The sequence below is a fragment of the Sciurus carolinensis genome, chromosome 9, assembly GCF_902686445.1.
Source record: "Sciurus carolinensis chromosome 9, mSciCar1.2, whole genome shotgun sequence".
NCBI lineage: Eukaryota > Metazoa > Chordata > Mammalia > Rodentia > Sciuridae > Sciurus > Sciurus carolinensis.
In genome coordinates this window covers 18,421,647-18,427,646 of record NC_062221.1, presented here as the reverse complement: position 1 = coordinate 18,427,646, position 6,000 = coordinate 18,421,647, and positions in this window count along the sequence as shown.

Here is a 6,000-nt window from a genome sequence, read left to right as displayed (position 1 = left end):
TCAGGAAATGGTGGCGGGGATAAGAGATTCTGGGAAATTTGGAGTCCAGGCACTTCCTAGGAAGCTGTAGAAATATGAGCCAGGTACCAACCTCCCTTAGTCTCAGCAGTCCAATCGACATGGGCTAATCTAGGCCCAAGGTTGTCAAAAGGATTGCTGGTGATGGTGTAAACTTCCTCCTACATAGTAAGTGGTCTACGAAGAATGGACGTTGCTATTCGGAGCTACGTAAATTATCATTTCTCAAAGACAAGGCAGTCATTTTCCTATGCATCAAATCTTGGATATGAGGTGTAAAATCTAGGATCTACGCTAACAAGATTTTGCTAGATGGCTTTGAGAAAGCATGTGGTTGTCTCAAGTCTCAGGAAAGTGTGCAAGAAAATTTCGAATCAGAGGCAAGTTCGGAGACTTGCTTTCCTCCTCCCAAACCCTCATTCAGCTGAGCTACTGGCCAGGAATGACAAGAGGACTTGCCTTTGTTTGAGACTGTTAGTGAATTTGCATAAAAAGTGATAAACAACATAACCACTAGATCTGGCCCCCTGGAATAGCCATGGTATCTGCAGCTAGTGGAAGGCCATTATCTAAAGTGCCTGGAATCCCACCGCAAATCTAAATAGAAAGGCACAACTCACATTGGATCAGGCTTTTGTTGGCCTCTGGGGAATGCTGACTTTGTTTGTTAATGCTACAACAAATGTGTCTCTGAATAAAGGAATTGACAGGATACCTGTCTCTGCATTGAAACCTGATTAAAAGCGAGGCCAACCCCTTCTATTCTCTCAGGAGTCTTCACAGTTTCTAAGCTGTTTAGTCCTTTGTGATTCAGTAATTTCTATGGCAGGAAGACTCCATCCTCCTTTCATAATCCACACAGTACAGCATGAATATTCAAGCTTCACACTAAGCAACAGTCCACCTCCCAAACGGAAAGGACAGTTGCCTAAGAAAAAAGGAGTACAGACACAGTCCCGTGACACCCAACTCACCCCCAACTTTTGGGCATCCTAAGGTGACAGGCTGGCAGCACTTCCTGAAGTTTTTCATGAAATGACCCCTTAAAAATGGGAATAGTGGAAATGGTTGACAACATTGTGAAGATACCAAAACCACGGACTTCCACACTTTAAAGTGCTGAAGTTGTTGCAGGGCAGAGACCTTTGAGGCAGCACGGAGACCCTCCCTCTCTTCAAACCCAGATTCTTGAAATCGAGCCAGAAAGATTTCAGAAATGTTGCTCAGAGTAACAGGCACGCATTTATCAGAAGGGATAGGAAAGAGAAAAGGGACACTCTCAAGGGAGAAAGTGAGTCCTCTCAGAGAGGAGAGGGGCAGCATACCCCTCCAGTTTTATTGGGAGTCCCAGGGAAGTTTCCAGAGAGTCCCACCCAAGTCCACCTCTTGACTTTTGACTGACAGCAGAATGACATCAGACTTTCAAGTCCCCACTGCACATGACAACTCTAGGTCATTTTAGCTATGTTGACTGGTTCTAATTAGAACCATTCTTACAGATTTTATGATAGGAGAAATTATCCTTTCTCCCCAAGTTCTGGAATATGGTCTGTGTGAGGGTCACAGAGCCTCAGCTGTCAGTGTAACTTGGGTTCTTTTTTTATCAGCATTTGAGCCTGCATTTCTCCTGCAGATAACAGGTGGTCTGCTGAGGAATGTAACATACCCTGTCAACTTAAGCCAGGCAGGGCTACAGGTACACTGCTTTTTAAAAGAGAAAAGTCTGTAGGGGGTCAGCACAGTGGGCCCGGTTTATAGAGTTATTCCCTTAACCTCATGTTCCCACTGCTGCATCTGTTCCTTATCAAAGTTACATTGCATGAATTGTAGCTCCATACTAATAATAAAGAGATAACTCAACCTGTGTTCTCAGGAGGCCTACAGGTCCCAGACCAAATTGAACAGTGCTAATTATGAATTCTCTGTACATGTTACCTTCTGCTCCACAATATAGCTCTATTTATTTTTTGCAATCTTTTAAGGTTAAAGATATTTACCAGTTAAAATTTTTGTCCTCACAGATATTAAAATAAAAATCAATACCCCAGGAAGATGTACCCTGGTTATTGGTAACCCATGCCAGGAAGCCTGCCTGGATTCCAGCTGGCTGAATTTGGCCACCCACACATAAGATGGAAAACTGAATAGAGAATTTTATGCAGTCTGTGCAAACTGGGCAGAAGCAGTTAGATTGCTTTGACAAGTGACTACATGTGATTTCCCCCCAATCAGCTTCCTTTCTCATCAGAATGTGTTTCCAATTCATGCAGGAGGGGGTACAAAGTCAGTCTGTTTCAGTTTCTACAGGGGTTCTGAGAGAATCCTGTGGCAGCAATATTCCCTACAGATTTGAGAAACATGGAGAGGAGCAAGGCTTAGCAGGTGGCATCCCAGGGTACTGATCCCAGGGTGTGGGCCCTAAAATGGTATTAACATGCTAATTTAAGGCGACTCTTACATTTTTCCCAGAATAAGTTCAGGGCCCTGGCTACCAAGGGCCCATATTGCCATGTGCGCATGCCCATGTATCAACTCTCACCCCATCATGTCCCATTCACAGTGCTGCCTCAAGTTTATGACATCAAATGGCAGCAGTAAAGTACCCTATGGGGCAGTCTCCCAACCCCTCAGGCTCCGTGCCACAGAAGACCAGCAGTCCTCAGAAGGTGGTCTCACCTATATTCTCTGAGCAGGGATGTAACCAGCATTACATGAGAAAGCCAAGTGTCTATGGATCACGGGTAAGGCCTGTTTTTTCCCAGAGTGCCCCACATAGAAACATAACTACCACCTGCACCCTCTGCTTTCATCTGTTCTATGCTCAGGGAACTGCTGCCCCTGATGGCCTCACTAGATGCACCTCATTCACCTCCTCTCTGGGGTCCAGACTACCATTTTCTGGCTCCCACCAGGCCACCTTCAAGTCACCGTCTATACCACTGTAGATCTGCCACACAGCACCTGCACTGACCTCGGTTGCTCCTTTCTCTGGCTCCCAAGAATGGGGCTGCTTCCCCTTCCAAGACCCAGTTCTGTCAAAAAACCATGTGGATCCTAATGATACACCTGTGAGCCCCATAATTCCTAAAGGGCTTTTTCAAAAATCATTTGTTTCTGCTATACATTAACCACAAAAGAACTAATTCTAAAGCAAAAAGGAAAAAAAGACAATTATGTGAAAACGGTTCAGAACCATGAAATAGATGCTGATTATAAATATAGGCTTCAGGCATTATGAAATGAACAAAGAAACAAAGAACAAAGAACAAAGAAAAAGCAAAAGACTTTTTTAAATATCAAAAGGACTTTCAGGTTATAATTAGTAAATTGACTAACCTTTTTAAAAGTAAAAGTGAATTTCTAAAGCCTGCAGCATTCATGGAATTACAGAATACTATAAATCTAGAGGACTTTCTCTGCCAACCTCCTCACCTCACAGATGTGAAAACTAAACTTTCCCTGACTTTCCCAAGGTCATAAAACATGATCATAAAACTGATGAACTTCCTCAGGTTCTTTCCTCTCACTCAACAGTGGGAGCTGCTTTGACAAGTGGCAGCATCCTCAGATTATTTGGATAAATATACAGCGATGGTGATCTTGGAGGTGTTGGTAATGCTGGTTACTATGGTTTGAACTTGATTTATCCCCCAAGGGTCTATGTGTTAGAGGCTTGGTTCTCAGTGTGGCAGAGTCAAGGTGGTGGACCTTTAAAGGGCACAGTCTCATAGGAGCTGGTGGTGAAGGTGGCAAAACACTGGTAGTGGTGGTGGTGGTAATGATGGTGGTAGAGGTGGTAATGATGGTGGTAGAGGTGGTAATGATGGTGGAAGTGGAGGCAGTAGTGGTGCTGGTTGTGGAAGTGGTAATGATGGTGGCTGTGGTGGAGGTGGTGGTAGAGTTGGTGATAGTGATGGCAGCAGAGGTGACAGTGTGCAAGTGGTGATGGTGGTAGTGGTGGTGGAGATGATAATGATGGAGGTGGAGGTAGTAGTAGTGTTAGCTGCGGAAGTGGTAATGGTAGTAGTAGAGGTGGTAATGATAGATGTGGAAGTGATAACGTTGATGATGGTAGAGATGGCGCTGGCAATAGTAAAGGTAGCTATGGCAGCAGAGATAATGGAGATAGTGATGTGTATGTACTTGGAAGTTGAAGAGTGGGTGGTAGTTCAAGGGCAACTTAAGGGCCTATCAGTCAAAATTAAAATTTCAGTTAGGACTGGATAAGGTCTAAGAAATTGTTGAAATGAATTAAGGGACACAGCAGTAGAGGAAAAATTAATTAGATCTATAAACACAATGGAACAGTACACTAAGGAAACAGGGTCAGAAGGATTTTTCAGTGTGGGATTGCCATGCATGTTTGATATTTCCAGGCCAGAAAAAAGCCCTGACAGTGAGGCTCCCTGAATGAAGGCACAGGTTGAAATACCCATCAGCACTTTGTTTGGGTTTTGTGCGTTTGTTTTGTGGTGCTGGGATTGAACCTAGGGCCTCAAGTATACTGGGCAAGTGCTGTCCCCCAGCCCTGATGTAAGTTGGTTGCTTTTTCTATGCAATGACCTCATCCAAGCCTTGGCAACACAGGGTGAGCAAGAAAACCACAATCTGTCTGTTCTGTTCCTTATCTTTAAAGGTTTGGGGGGGGGGGGTTGATTTGTTTTGTTAGTCACAGTAGAGTTGCCTGACTGAATAAGACAGTTTGCCACATGCTGCCCATCCCGCCCAATCAAAGGCGGTGATGTAGCTGGAAAGCCCAGCTTATCTCTTGCTGTGAAGTCCACGTCATTAAAAAGCACTCGTGAATTGAGCAGCTATGAACATTGAGGTGGCTGTATCTCTGCAGTATGCTGATTTTAAGTCCTTTGGGTATAGGTCGAGGAGTGGGATAGCTGGGTCAAATGGTGGTTCCGAATGATCTCGCTGATAAGCGGATGATGATATATAATGGGGGGTGGGAGGGGTTAGTGTTAGGGTTAGGGTTAGGGTTAGGGAGGGAGGCAAGAATGGAGGAAGGAAGGACTGTATAGAGGGAAAAGAGGGGTGGGAGGGGTGGGGGGAAGGGAAAAAATACCAGAATGAATAAAACAGCATTACCCTATGTAAATTTATGATTACACAAATGGTATGCCTTTACTCCATGTACAAACAGAGAACATGTATCCCATAAAACAAAAAAAAAGCACTCGTGTAGCTTTGTGGCCCACAGTGCCACCATGTGGAAGGTACGTGTCAGCTGGTCCTGCACAAAATAAAACTGAAGTTGTAGAAGTTTTTAAGCCAACCTATCACCTCTGATCAGAGAGTCAAAGTACTTCCTTTACAAGGCTATTGCACTCAACTAATGCAAAGAAAGGGATGTTCAAGCTGAGGGTTCAACGGACCCTAGTGTTATGTTTAAATCTCAGGTGTCCCCGAAAAGATCACGTGTAATTTAATGCAAGAAGGTTCAGAGGTGAAATGATTACATTATGAGAACTATGACTTAATCAGTGGATTAATCCATTGGTGGATTTGTTGGGTGGTAACTGTAGGCAGGTGTGGTGTGACTGGACAAAGTCAGTCACTGGGGGTGTGCCTTTGAGGCTTATATTTTGTCTCTGCTCAGTAAAGCTAGCCCTCTCGTGCTCTCACATTCTCTCTCTCCCTCTCCTTCTCCTTTGCCTTACCTTTTCCTACACCACACCCCTCTGCCATGATGTTCTGCCTCAGAGCAATGGAGTCAGCTGACCAAGGACTGAAACTCTGAAACTCTGGGCCAAAATAAACTTTTCCTCTAATTTTTCTTGTCAGGTATTTTAGAGTGATGCAAAGCTGACTAAAACACTTAGTGATACAGTATCAGGCAAATGTCAGCCAGGATGTGAAGCAGGCACCATCCGTAGCACAATGTTGGTGAGAATGCAAAATTGTGTAGCCACTATAGAAAACAGTACGGTTTCCTTAGAAAATGAAAAATAGAATTGCCATATGATTCATCAA